The 13,362-nt window shown below is 48.2% G+C and overlaps 1 protein-coding gene across 2 annotated transcripts in view; it reads left to right on the forward strand.

Annotated features, from left to right (window-relative positions):
* Positions 1-12,317, forward strand: part of CASC3 (CASC3 exon junction complex subunit) — a 77,289-nt gene extending 64,972 nt beyond the window's left edge. The window contains exon 12 of one of the 2 annotated variants that reach the window (XR_013405696.1): positions 12,251-12,317. The gene's annotated coding sequence lies outside the window, so the exon portion shown is untranslated. The remainder of the gene's footprint in view (positions 1-12,250) is intronic. The other variant, XR_013405697.1, reaches the window with a different exon arrangement.
* Positions 12,318-13,362: the final 1,045 nt, after the last annotated feature.

The raw sequence follows: 13,362 nt of genomic DNA on the forward strand, positions 1-13,362 counted from the left end.
AGGCTGAAGCAGGTGGATCACCTGAGATCAGGAGTTTGAGACCAGCCTGGCCAACATGGTGAAACCTCATCTCTGTTAAAAATACAAAAAAAATTAGCCAGGCGTGATAGCGGGCGCCTGTAGTCCCAGCTGCTCGGGAGGCTGAGGCAGGAGAATGGCGTGAGCCCGGGAGGCGGAGGTTGCAGTGAGCCGAGATCGCGCCACTGCACTCCAGCCTGGGCGACAGAGCAAGACTCTGTCTCAAACAAAACAAAACAAAACAAAACAAAAAAAAAACCACACACACACACACACACACACACACACACAAATGGCCGGGCGCAGTGGTTCACACCTGTAATCCCAGCACTTGGGAGGCCTGAGGCAGGCGGGTCACAAAGTCAAGAGATGGAGACCATATTGGCCAACATGGTGAAACTCCGTCTCTACTAAAAATACAAAAATTAGCTGGGCATGGTGGCGCATGCCTATAATCCCAGCAACTCGTGAGGCTGAGGCAGGAGAATTGCTTGAACCAGGGAGTCAGAGGTTGCAGTGAGCTGAGATCGCGGAGCCTGGCAGCAGAACGAGACTCTGTCTCAAAAAAAAACAAAAACAAAAATAGCTGGGCGTGGTGATGGAGGCCTGTAATCCCAGCTACTCGGGAGTCTGAGGCAGGAAAATCTCTTGAACCTGGGAGGCGGAGGTTGCAGTGAGCCAAGGTCGTGCCATTGCATTCTAGCCTGGGCAACAGAGTGAGACTCTGTCTAAAAAAAAAAAAAAAAAAAAGTAAAGAAAAAAGAAAGAAGAAAGAAAAAAGAAAACAGAAAGTCTCCTCCCAGATCGCAATCCTCAGTGAAACTCTGCATAAAACTAATTTTTATTCTTTAAATGCTTGGTTTCTCCTTCCTTCCTTCCTTCCTTCCTTCCTTCCTTCCTTCCTTCCTTCCTTCCTTCCTTCCTTCCCTTTCTTTCCTTCCTTCCCTTTCCTTCTTTCCTTCCTTCCTTCCTTCCTTCCTTCTTCTTTTTTTTTTTGGCAGGATCTTACTGTGTCGCTCAGGCTAGAGTGCAGTGGTGCAATCACAGCTAACTGCAACCTTGACCTCCTGGACTCCAGTGATCCTCCCACCTCAGCCTCTCAAGTACCTGGGACCGCAGGCATGCACCACCATACTCGGCTAATTTTTTAATTGTTTGTAGAGATAGGATTTCGCCATGTTGCCCAGGCTGGTCTCAAACTCCTGGGCTCAAGGAATCTTCCCATCTCAGCATCTCAAGTGCTGGGGTTACAGGCTTGAGTCACTGTTTCCAGCCAAAAGCTCGATTTTTCTTTCATCAACAGTATAACATTCCTGTAAACTTGTACTACATTTGTATACATCTCCAAATAGTGTGTTGAAATTTTGGGGATAACAGTTTTATTGAGATGTAGTTCACATACTATGTAATTCACCTAAAGTGTACAAATCAATGGTTTTTAGTATATTCACCAAGCTGTGCAACCATCACCACAGTTTTTTGTTTGAGATGGAACCTTGCTCTGTCTCCCAGACTGGAGTGCAATGGTGCGATCTCAGCTCACTGCAACCTCTGCCTCCCAGGTTCAAGCAATTCTCCTGCCTCAGCCTCCCGAGTAGCTGGGATTACAGGCGCCCACCACCATGCCTGGCTAATTTTTGTATATTTAGTAGAGATGGGGTTTCGCCATGTTGGCCAGGCTGGTCTCGAACTGCTGACCTCATGATCCATTCGCTTTGGCCTCCCAAAGTGCTGGGATTACAGGCATGAGCCACTGCGCCTGGCCAATTTTAGAACATTTTCATTACCCCCCAAAGAAACCCCCTGTACAAGACTGTTCATAGCAACATTATTTGTAGTAGCCCAAAGTAGATAAACTAAAATGTGGTATATTCATAAGAATATTCATACTATTCCATCATGAAAAATAATGTATTTGTCCATTCTCACACTCCTATAAAAAACTACCTAAGGCCGGGTGCGGTGGCTCACACCTGTAATCCCATCACTTTGGGAGGCCGAGGTAGGTGGATCACCTGAGGTCAGGAGTTCGAGACCAGCCTGACTAACATGGTGAAACCCCATCTGTATTAAAAATACAAAAACAGGCCGGGCGCGGTGGCTCAAGCCTGTAATCCCAGCACTTTGGGAGGCCGAGACGGGCGGATCACGAGGTCAGGAGATCGAGACCATCCTGGCTAACACCGTGAAACCCCGTCTCTACTAAAAATACAAAAAACTAGCCGGGCGAGGTGGCGGCCGCCTGTAGTCCCAGCTACTCCGGAGGCTGAGGCAGGAGAATGGCGTAAACCCGGGAGGCGGAGCTTGCAGTGAGCTGAGATCCGGCCACTGCACTCCAGCCCGGGCTACAGAGCAAGACTCCGTCTCAAAAAAATAAATAAATAAATAAATAAAAATAAATAAATAAAAAAATAAAAAAACATTAGCTGGGCATGGTGGCAGGTGCCTCTAATCCCAGCTACTTGGGAGGCTGAGGGAGGAGAATCGCTTGAACCCAGGAGGTGGAGGTTGCAGTGAGCTAGATAGTGCCACTGAACTCCAGCCTGGGCAACAAGATCAAAACTCCATCTCAAAAAAAAAAAAAAACCAAAAAACAACAAATCAAAAACAAACAAACAAACAAAACTACCTGAGATTGGGTAATTTATAAAGAAAAGAGGTTTAGGCCGGGCGCGGTGGCTCACACTTGTAGTCCCAGCACTTTGGGAGGTCGAGGTAGGTGGATCACGAGTTCAGAAGATCGAGACCATCCTGGCTAACATGGTGAAACCCCATCTCTACTAAAAATACAAAAAAATTAGCTGGGCATGGTGGTGGGTGCCTATAGTCCCAGCTACTCGGGAGGCTGAGGCAGGAGAATAGCATGAACCCAGGAGGTGGAGCTTGCAGTGAGCCAAGATCGTGCCACTGCACTCCAGCCTGGGCGAGAGAGCGAGACTCTGTCTCAAAAAAAAAAAAAAGAAAAGAAAAGAAAAGAGGTTTAGGCTGGGCGTGGTGGCTCACGCCTGTAATCACTACACTTTGGGATGCCAAGGCTAGCAGATCACAAGGTCAGGCAATCGAGATCATCTCGTCCAACATGGTGAAACCCTGTCTCTACTAAAAATACAAAAAATTCACTGGGTGTGGTGGCACGTGCCTGTAGTCCTACCTACTTTGGAGGCTGAGGCAGGAGAATCACTTGAACCCAGGAGGCAGAGGTTGCAGTGAGCTGAGACGGCACCATTGCACTGCAGCCTGGACAACATAGCGAGACTCCATCTCAAGAAAGAAAAGCGGGGCAAGGTTTAATTGACTCGCAGGTCCACAGGACATACATGAGGCATGGCTGGGGAGGCCTCAGGAAACTTATAATTATGGCAGAAAGGCAAAGGGGAAGCAAGTAATCTTCACATGGGCAGGAGAGAGAGAGCAAAACGGGAGGTGCCACACACTTTTATTTATGTATGTATGTATTTATTTATTTATTTATTTTGAGACTCACTCTGTTGCCGAGGCTGGAGTACAATGATGTGATCTCAGCTCACTGCAATCTCTGCCTTCTGGGTTCAAGCGATTCTCCTGCCCCAGCCTCCTGAGTAGCTGGGATTAGAGTCATGCGCCACCACACCTGGCTAATTTTTGTATTTTTGGTAGAGAAAAGGTTTCACTATGTTGGCCAGGTTGGTCTTGAACCCCTGACCTCAGGCAATCCACCCGCCTTGGTCTCCCAAATGCTGGGATTACAGGCGTGAGCCATGTGCCTGGCCAGTGCCACACACTTTTAAACAACCAGATCTCATGGGAACTCATTTATTATCACAGAATCAGCAAGGGGGAAATCTGCTCCCGTGATCCAGTCACCTCCTGCCAGGTCCCTCCTAACACTGGAAATTACAATTTGACATGAGATTTGGCGGGGGGAACACAGAGTCAAACCATAGCAAGGAATGAAGTACTGATATATACTACAACATGGATGAACCTTGGAAAAACTGTGCTAAGAAACCAGACACAAAAGGCCTCATATTGTATGATTCCATTTATGTGAAATGTCCAGCATAGACAAATCCATAGAGACAGAAAGTAGATAGTGGTTGCCAGAGGCTGGGGCGAGAGCAGAATGGGGAGAGGCTATTAATGGGTATGGAGTTTCTTTTAGGGTGATGAAAATGTTTTGGAATTAGATAGTGGTGATGGCTGTACAACATTGTAAATATACTATATACTCACTCGGATACTTTAAAGTGGTTACAATGGTGAGTTTTATGTTATGTGAATTTTATTTGCTTGGCTTGTAGACTCATCACACCAATCTCTGCCTCCATCATTACAAGGCATTCTCCTCTGTGTGTGTATCTCTGTGTTCTCTCTTCTTCTTTCTTTCTTTTCTTTTTTTTTTTTTTTTTGAGATAGAGTCTTACTCTTGTCACCCAGGCTGGAGTGCAGTGGCACGATCTCGGCTCACTGCCACCTCCGCTTCCTGGGTTGAAGCGATTATGCTGCCTCAGCCTCCTGAATAGCTGGGATTACAGAAGCCCGCCACAACGCCTGGCTAATTTTTTGTGTTTTTAGTAGAGACGGGGTTTCACCATGTTGGGCAGGTTGGTCTTGAACTCCTAACCTCAGGTGATCCGCCCACCTTAGCCTCCCAAGGTGCTGGGATTATAGGCATGAGCTACCATGCCCAACCTTTTTATATATTTTTATTTTTATTTTTGTCTGAAATGGAGTTTTGCTCTTGTTGCCCAGGCTGGAATGCAATGGCGCGATCTCGGCTCACCACAACCTCTGTCTCCTGGGTTCAAGCAATTCTCCTGCCTCAGCCTCCTGAGTAGCTGGGAATACAGACATGTGCCACCATGCCCAGCTAATTTTGTATTTTTAGTAGAGACAGGGTTTCACCTTGTTGGTCAGGCTGGTCTCGAACTCCTGACCTCATGATCCGCCCACCTCAGCCTCCCAAAGTGCTGGGATTACAGGCAGGACCCACTACACCCGGTCTATTTTTTGTATTTTTTATAGAAACAGAGTTTGGCCATGTTTCCCAGGCTGATCTGGAACTCCTGGGCTCAAGCAATCTGCCTGCCTCACCCTCCCAAAGTGCTGGGATTATAGGGGTGAGCCACTGTGCCCAGCCCCCTCCCCTTCCCTCCCCTCCCCTCCCCTCCTCTTCCTTCCCCTCCCCTCCCCTTCCCTTCTTCCTTCCTTCCTTTCTTTTTCTTTTTCTTTTTTTTTTTTTTTTTTGAGACAGGGTCTTGCTATGTCACCCAGGCTGGAGTGCAGTGTCACGATCTCAGCTCACTGCAGCCTCTACCTCCTGGACTCAAGTGATCCTCTCACCTCAGCCTACTGAGTAGCTGGGACCACAGGCGTGCAGCACCAAGCACAGCTAATTTTTTTGGATTTTTAGTAGAGACAGGGTTTTTGTCATGTTGCCCAGGCTGGTCTCAAACGCTTGGCCTCAAGCAATCTGCCTGCCTCGGTCGGCCTCCCAAAGTGCTGGAATTACGGGTGTGAGCCACTACGCTTGGCCAATTGAATGTTTTTATATTTTGTATAAATATTATACTGGATGTGGTTCAGCAACTCCCCACGCACAACACTGTGCCTGTGAGGCTCATCCAGGTCAGCATGTAGAGTGTGGTTTGTTCAGTTTTGCTGTTCTGAGTTTCTCTTTGATTCTCAACCCAGTGCATCTGCCTTTCTCTGTCATCACTCACTGAAGCCGCCTGGGCCAAGAGTATCAATGACTCCCATGTTGCCAAATCCAAGAACACTTATCTTCCTATTGCCGGCATTTGATATTTCTGATCATTCTTCCTTCTGGAACACTTATTGCTGCTTCCAGGATGCTACATTCTCAGGATTTCCCTGTCTTCTCTTTCTCAGTCTTCCTTGCTGGCCTCTCCCTCAGCCTGGTCCTTGTATGTGGAGTGCCCCGGCTCTCTCTGGAGCCCTTTTTTCTTACCTCCATAATCCTGGGCTTAGATTTCATCGTTATATTTGTATTTGGTTATCTACGGCTGCATAACAAAAATTCCAAACTTAGTAGCTTAAAAACAACAACTTTGTTTTATTTTATTTATTTATTTTTTGAGACAGAGTCTTTCTCTGTCGCCCAGGCTGGAGTGCGGTGGCATGATCTTGGCTCACTGCAACATCCACCTCCTGGGTTTAAGCGATTCTTGTGCCTCAGCCTCCCAAATAGTTGGGATTACAGGCAAGTGCCACTATGCCCAGCTAATTTTTGTATTTTTAGTAGAGACAGGGTTTCAGTATGTTGCCCAGGCTGGTCTTGAACTCCTAACCTCAGGTGATCCACCTGCCTCGGCATCCCAAAGTGCTAGGATTACAGGTGTGAGCCACTGCATCCAGCCTAAAAACAACCACCATTTTATAACTTCTCATGATCCTCCGGGCTGATGGGAGTTTAGCTGGAAAATTCTTCTGGTCTCACTAGAGGTCTCTCTTGCTTCAGTCAGAAGGCCACTGGAGGGCCGGGCGCGGTGGCTCATACCTGTTATCCCAGCACTTTGGGAGGCTGAGGCGGGCGGATCACGTGAGGTCAGGAGTTTGAGACCAGCCTGGCCAGAGAGGCAAAACCCTATCTTTACTAAACATACAAAAATTAGCTGGGCATGGTGGCGGGTGCCTGTAATCCCAGCTACTTGGGAGGCTGAGGCAAGAGAATCGCTTGAACCCAGGAGATGGAGGTTGCAGTGAGCCGAGATCGCGCCACTGCACTGCAGCCTGACAAAGCGAGACTCAGTCTCAAAAACAAACAAACAAACAAAAAAAGTCACTGGAGCTAGCTAGGATACTAGCTCACATGTCCTGAGCCCTGGTGGGAACAAAGGGACCACAAGGATGGCTGGGCCTTTCTCTCCATGTCCAGGCCTCTCCCTCCAGGTGGTTTCTGCAGCAGAGTACACGATTTCTCACATGAGAGACGAGTCCCAAAACAAAAAAGGAGAAGCTGTCAAGTCTTTTTAAAATTTAGTCCTCCACCTGGTACAGCCTCACTTCTGCTGCATTCCACTGGTTAAGAGCAGTCACAGGCCAGCCCCACATTCAATAAATACCAGGACTCCTGGTTCACTGGGAACCATCTTTGAAAATTAGCTACCACGGTTTATGAGTCCCAAATTCCTAGGATTACTCTCCTAAGTTTCAGACCCAAATATCCAGTGATCTAAGGAATCTCTCTTCTTGGTCATTCCACTCTGCTCTTCAGGCTCCTCCAGTGCCCCAGCCCCTCCTCCTGCTCTACAATTGTTTCCAGCTAAGTGTTAACATCACCTCCACACAGGAGTTCAAGTCAGAAGCTTAGCAATCATATTTGGATCCTCCCACTCTTTAGTCCCGCATTCCTTTTCTTTTTTTTTTTTTTTTTTTTTTGAGACGGAGTCTCGCTCTGTCGCCCTGGCTGGAGTGCAGTGGCGCGATCTCGGCTCACTGCAAGCTCCGCCTCCCGGCTTCACGCCATTCTCCTAGCTCAGCCTCCCGAGTAGCTGGGACTACAGGCGCCCGCCACCTCGCCCGGCTAGTTTTTTTTGTATTTTAGTAGAGACGGGGTTTCACCGTGTTAGCCAGGATGGTCTCGATCTCCTGACCTCGTGATCCGCCCGTCTCGGCCTCCCAAAGTGCTGGGATTACAGGCTTGAGCCACCGCGCCCGGCCCCAGCTAATTTTTTGTATTTTTAGTAGAGACGGGGTTTCACCGTGGTCTCGATCTCCTGACCTTGTGATCCGCCCGCCTCGGCCTCCCAAAGTGCTGGGATTACAGGCGTGAGCCACCGCGCCCGGCCCCACATTCCTTTTCTTAAGTAACTCTAGACTTACTCCTCTCCATCTCTGTTGCTGATACTCTAATAGCAATCATGGCTAAGATTGGTGAGTGGTTTCCATGTGTGTAAACACTTGGGATGCATTCCATTTGGGCTTATCTGCTTATTTGGCAGAAGAGGAACCTGAGGCTGGTAGGGATTGGATAATTTGCCCAAAGTCTCACCCTATTCAAGAGTGGGGAGAACGAAGAGGCCTTAGGCTCTGCAGGCAGACAGGCAGCCCTGCTTTCAGAGGTTTTGTGGCAAGCCGGTGTCCAGCTGCCACTCAGTGTAGCCAACTGTCATCTCTCAGTTGGCCTTTCCCAGCAGCCTCCCAACTGGCGTTCCTGCCTCCAGCCTGGCCGCATCTGATCCATCCTCCAGGCTGCAGTCAGAGGTAGCTTTCTAGACTACCAATAGGATCCTGGTCTTCTCTGCTTAAGCCTTTCAATGGTTTCCCTTGAGATAAAATCTAACTTTTCCCAGTACGTAGTTAAGTCCTTCACAAATTGACCCCTGTCAGCTTGACAGTACAGCGTGGGGCAGTAGCTCTTCATGGCAGCATTTTGGAAATGCGATTGTCCATCTATGACAATGGTAAGAACGTGCTATTGGCATTTGATGGTCAGTGGTCAGGGATACTGGAGTGCTATAATGCAAGGGACACCTAACCAAGAATTATCCTTGGTTTCCACAAAACCCTTTTTTTTTTCTTTTTTTTTTCAAGAGTCTTGCTCTGTCACCCAGGCTGGAGTGCAGTGGCACAATCTTAGCTCACTGCAAACTCTGCCTCCCGGGTTCAAGTGATTCTCCTGCCTCGGCCTGCTGAGTAGCTTGAATTATAGGTGCCCGCCACCACGTCTGGCTAATTTTTGTATTTTTTATTTTTGTTTTTTGAGACAGAGTCTGGCTCTATCACCCAGGCTGGAGTGCAGTGGTGCAATCTTGGCTCACTGCAAGTTCTGCCTCCCAGGTTCACGCCATTCTGCTGCCTCAGCCTCCCGAGTAGCTGGGACTACAGGCGCCCGCCACCATGCCTGGTTAATTTTACTGTATTTTTAGTAGAGACGGGGTTTCACCATGTTAGCCAGTATGGTCTCGATCTCCTGACCTTGTGATCCGCACGCCTCGGCCTCCCAAAGTGCTGGGATTACAGATGTGAGCCACTGTGCCCAGCCCTGTATCTTTTTAAAGTATATATTTTTTGAGATGGAGTCTCACTCTTTTGCCCAGGCTGGAGTGCAGTGTCACAATCTTGGCTCACTGCAACCTCTGCCTCCCGGGTTCAAGCCATTCTTCTGCCCCAACCTCCGGAGTACCTGGAATTACAGACACCTGCCATCATGTCCAGCTAATTTTCGTATTTTTAGTAGAGACGGGGTTTTACCACATTGGCCAGGCTGGTCTGGAACTCCTGCTCACAAGTGATCCACCTGCCTCAGCCTCCCAAAGTGCTGGAGTTATAGGCGTGAGTGGGCCCCATCTTTATGGAGGGGGAATCTCCTATTAAATTTCCCTCTGAAGACTGGGTGTGGTGGTTCACGCCTGTAATTCCAGCACTTTGGGAGGCAGAGGCCGGCAGATCACCAGGTCTAGAGATAGAGACCATCCTGGTCAACATGGTGAAACCCCGTCTCTACAAAAAATACGAAAAATTAGCTGGGCGTGGTGGCATGCGCCTATAGTCCCAACAGCTTGGGAGGCTGAAGCAGGAGAATTGCTTGAACCCCAGGAGGAGGAGGTTGCAGTGAGCCGAGACTGCGCCACTGTACTCTAGCCCGGCAACAGAGTGAGACTCCGTCTCAAAATAAAATAAAATAAAATAAAAAATAAATTTAAAATTCTCCTCTGAAGAGGTTTTGGGGTGTTTCCCTTTCCCATGAGACAATGACAAAAGTTCAGGTTCACCAGGTTAGTCAAGTGCCCTCGGAGTAAAAGCTTGTTTCAGTGTTCCACTGACCTCTGGCTGCATCCCCTGCCTTAACTTATTTTATTTTGCCCTGAAAATTCCTTACTTTTTCAGCAGCTCATCAAAGCATTTACAATTTTTAAAAAATTAGGCTGGGCCGGGCGCGGTGGCTCAAGCCTGTAATCCCAGCACTTTGGGAGGCCGAGACGGGCGGATCACTAGGTCAGGAGATCGAGACCATCCTGGCGAACACGGTGAAACCCCGTCTCTACTAAAAAATACAAAAAACTAGCCGGGCGAGGCGGCGGGCGCCTGTAGTCCCAGCTACTCGGGAGGCTGAGGCAGGAGAATGGCGTAAACCCGGGGGGCGGAGCTTGCAGTGAGCTGAGATCCGGCCACTGCACTCCAGCCCGGGCGACAGAGCCAGACTCCGTCTCAAAAAAAAAAAAAAAAAAAAAAAAAAAAAAAAAAAAATTAGGCTGGATATGGTGGCTCATGCCTGTAATCTCAACACTTTGCGAGGCTGAGGCAGGCAGATCACCTGAGATCGGGAGTTGGAGACCAGCCTGACCAACATGGAAAAACATCTCTAGTAAAAAAACACAAAATTAGCCGGGCATGGTGGCGTATGCCTGTAATCCCAGCTACTCGGGAGGCGGAGGCAGAATTGCTTGAACCCGGGAGGTGGAGGTTGTGGTGAGCCAGGGTGGCGCCATTGCACTCCTGCCTGGGCGACAGAACCAGACTCCATTTCAAAAAAGAAAAAAAAGAAAAAAAATTAGGCCGTGGGCGGTGGCTCATGCTTGTAATCCTAGCACTTTGGGAGGCCAAGGCAGGCAGATCACGAGGTCAGGAGATTGAGACCATCCTAGCTAACATGGTGAAACCCTATCTCTACTAAAAATACAAAAAATTAGCCGGGCGTGGTGGTGCATGCCTGTAGTCCCAGCTACTCGGGAGGCTGAGGCAACAGAATCGCTTGAACCCAGGAGGTGGAGGTTGCAGTGAGCCGAGATTCTGCCACCACACTCTAGCCTGGGTGAGAGAGCGAAACTCCGCCTAAAAAAAAAAAATAAAATAAAATAATAATAATTGTTATCTGGGATTTTTAGTTGTTTTTTGGGGAGACAGAGTCTTCCAGGTACTTGGCCTGGCAGAGGAAGGCATAAACATGAAATACCTTTGCATGTATTTAGTGTGACTTGGTTTTTTCCAAGAATGCAACTATGTAAATTGTTTTATATTGTTCAGAACTTTATCAAAAGTTGTTTACTATTTTGGAAAATAGTAACACTAATGGCGATGCTGTTCTATACAACACCCTTAGGTAAGTCTGCATTTATCTCTACCACATTCTTAGTGATTCTAGGTATGGATGCAAGTATCTGACTACTTTATCTTCCAGTGTAATGGTGCCTGGGTATTTGCATATTGAATCGCCATCCTTCTATTTGTCTTTTTTTTTTTTTTTTTTTGAGACGGAGTTTCAATCTTGTTGCCCAGGCTGGAGTGCAATGGCACACTCGCACACTCTCAGCTCACTGCAACCTCTGCTTCCCGCGTTCAAGCGATTCTCCTGCCTCTGCCTCCAGGGTAGCTGGGATTAAAGGTGCCCACCACCACGCCTGGCTAATTCTTTGTATTTTTAGTAGAGATGAGATTTTACCATGTTGGCCAGGCTGGTCTCAAACTCCTAACCTCAGGTAATCCACCTGCCTCCGCCTCCCAAAGTGCCAGGATTACAAGTGTGAGCCACCATGTCCGGCCTAGTTGTCTTTTTTATAATCAAGACATCATATTGATTTGTTTTTTGAAATCATGTGTCCAGGCAGGCTATACTATCTGTTAATTTCACTCTGGGATATTAGTGTTGCAAAATGTTTGTTATAAGAAAGGAACATTGGGGCTGGGTGTGGTGGCTTGCACATGTAATCCCAGCACTCTAGGAGGCTAAGGCAGGAGGATCACTTGAACCTAGGCATTCCAGACCAGCCTGGGTAACACAGTGAGACCTCGTCTCTACTAAAAACAAACAAAAAAAATTAGCTGGGCGTGGTGGTGTGGGCCTGTAGTCACAGCTGTTTGGGAAGCTGTGGCAGGAGGATTGCTTGAACCTAGGAGCTCCAAGTTGCAGGTACCTATGATCGTGCCACTGTATTCCAGCCTGGGTGACGGAGCAAGACTGTCTCAGAAAAGAAAAAAAAGAAAGTGACATTGGATCTGTTAGGGTGCAGTCACTGGCAAGGACATTAAGAATACAGACTCAGCCAGGTGTGGTGACTCATGCCTGTAATCCCAGCCCTTTGGGGAGGCTGAGGCAGGTAGATCACGAGATCAGGAGTTCGAGACCAGCCTGGCTAACATAGTGAAACTGTTTCTAAAAAAATGCAAAAATTAGCCAAGTGTGGTGGTGCACGCCTGTAGTCCCAGCTACTCAGAAGGCTGAGGCAGGAGAATTGCTTGAACCCAGGAGGTGGAGGTTGCAGTGAGCCGAGGTCGCGCCATTGCACTCAAGCCTCGGTGACAGAGTGAGAATCCGTCTCAAAAAAAAGAAAAAAAGAGAAAAAGAACACATGCTCAGCTCAGCGGGGTGCGGTGGCTCACGCCTGTAATCCCAGCACTTTGGGAGTCCGAGGCGGGTGGATCATAAGGTCAGGAGTTCCAGACCAGGCTGGCCAACATGGTGAAACCCTGTCTTTACTAAAAAATACAAAAATTAGCCAGGTATGGTGGAGCACCCCTGTAATTCCAGGTACTCAGGAGGCTGGGGCAGGAGAATTGCTTGAACCCAGGAGGCAGAGCTTGCAGTGAACTGAGATCATGCCACTGCTCTCTAGCCTGGGTGACAGAGCAAGATGTGTCTCAAAAAAAAAAAAAAAAAAAAAAGGGCCGGGCGCAGTGGCACATGTCTCTAAAATTCCAGCACTTTGGGAGGCCGAGGCTGGCGGATCACCCGAGGTCGGGAGTTCAAGACCAGCCTGACCAACATGGAGAAACCCCATCTCTACTAAAAATACAAAATTAGCTGGGCATGGTGGCGCATGCCTGTAATCCCAGCTACTTGGGAGGCTGAGGCAGGAGAATGGTTTGAACCCAGGAGGCAGAGGTTGTGGTGAGCCGAGATCGTGCCATTGCACTCCAGTCTGGGCAACAAGAGTGAAACTCCGTCTCAAAAAAATAAAAAATAAAAAACAAAAGGACCAGTGCGGTGTCTCACACCTGTAATCCCAGCACTTTAGGAGGCCGAGGCAGGTGGATTGCTTGAAGTCAGGAATTCAAGACCAGCCTGGCAAATACGATGAAACCCCATTTCTACTAAAAATACAAAAATTAGCCGGGTGTGCTGGCGCGTGCCTGCAATCCCAGCTACTTGGGAGGCTGAGGCAGAAGAATTGCTTGAACCCGGGAGGCGGAGGTTGCAGTGAGCCGAGATTGTGCCATTGCAATTCAGCCTGGGCAACAGAGCAAGACTCTGTCTCAAACAAACAAATAAACGAACAAACAAACAAAAAACACAGACCCTGGAGATACTTCTACTTTTGCTACTTACAGGTATGTGACTTTGAGCAAGATGGTTAACCTTGCTGTGTCTGTTTCTTCATCTGTCAAATGGGCTTCCAAATACCT

This window comes from Macaca mulatta, chromosome 16 (genome assembly GCF_049350105.2).
Source record: "Macaca mulatta isolate MMU2019108-1 chromosome 16, T2T-MMU8v2.0, whole genome shotgun sequence".
Taxonomy (NCBI): Eukaryota; Metazoa; Chordata; class Mammalia; order Primates; family Cercopithecidae; genus Macaca; species Macaca mulatta.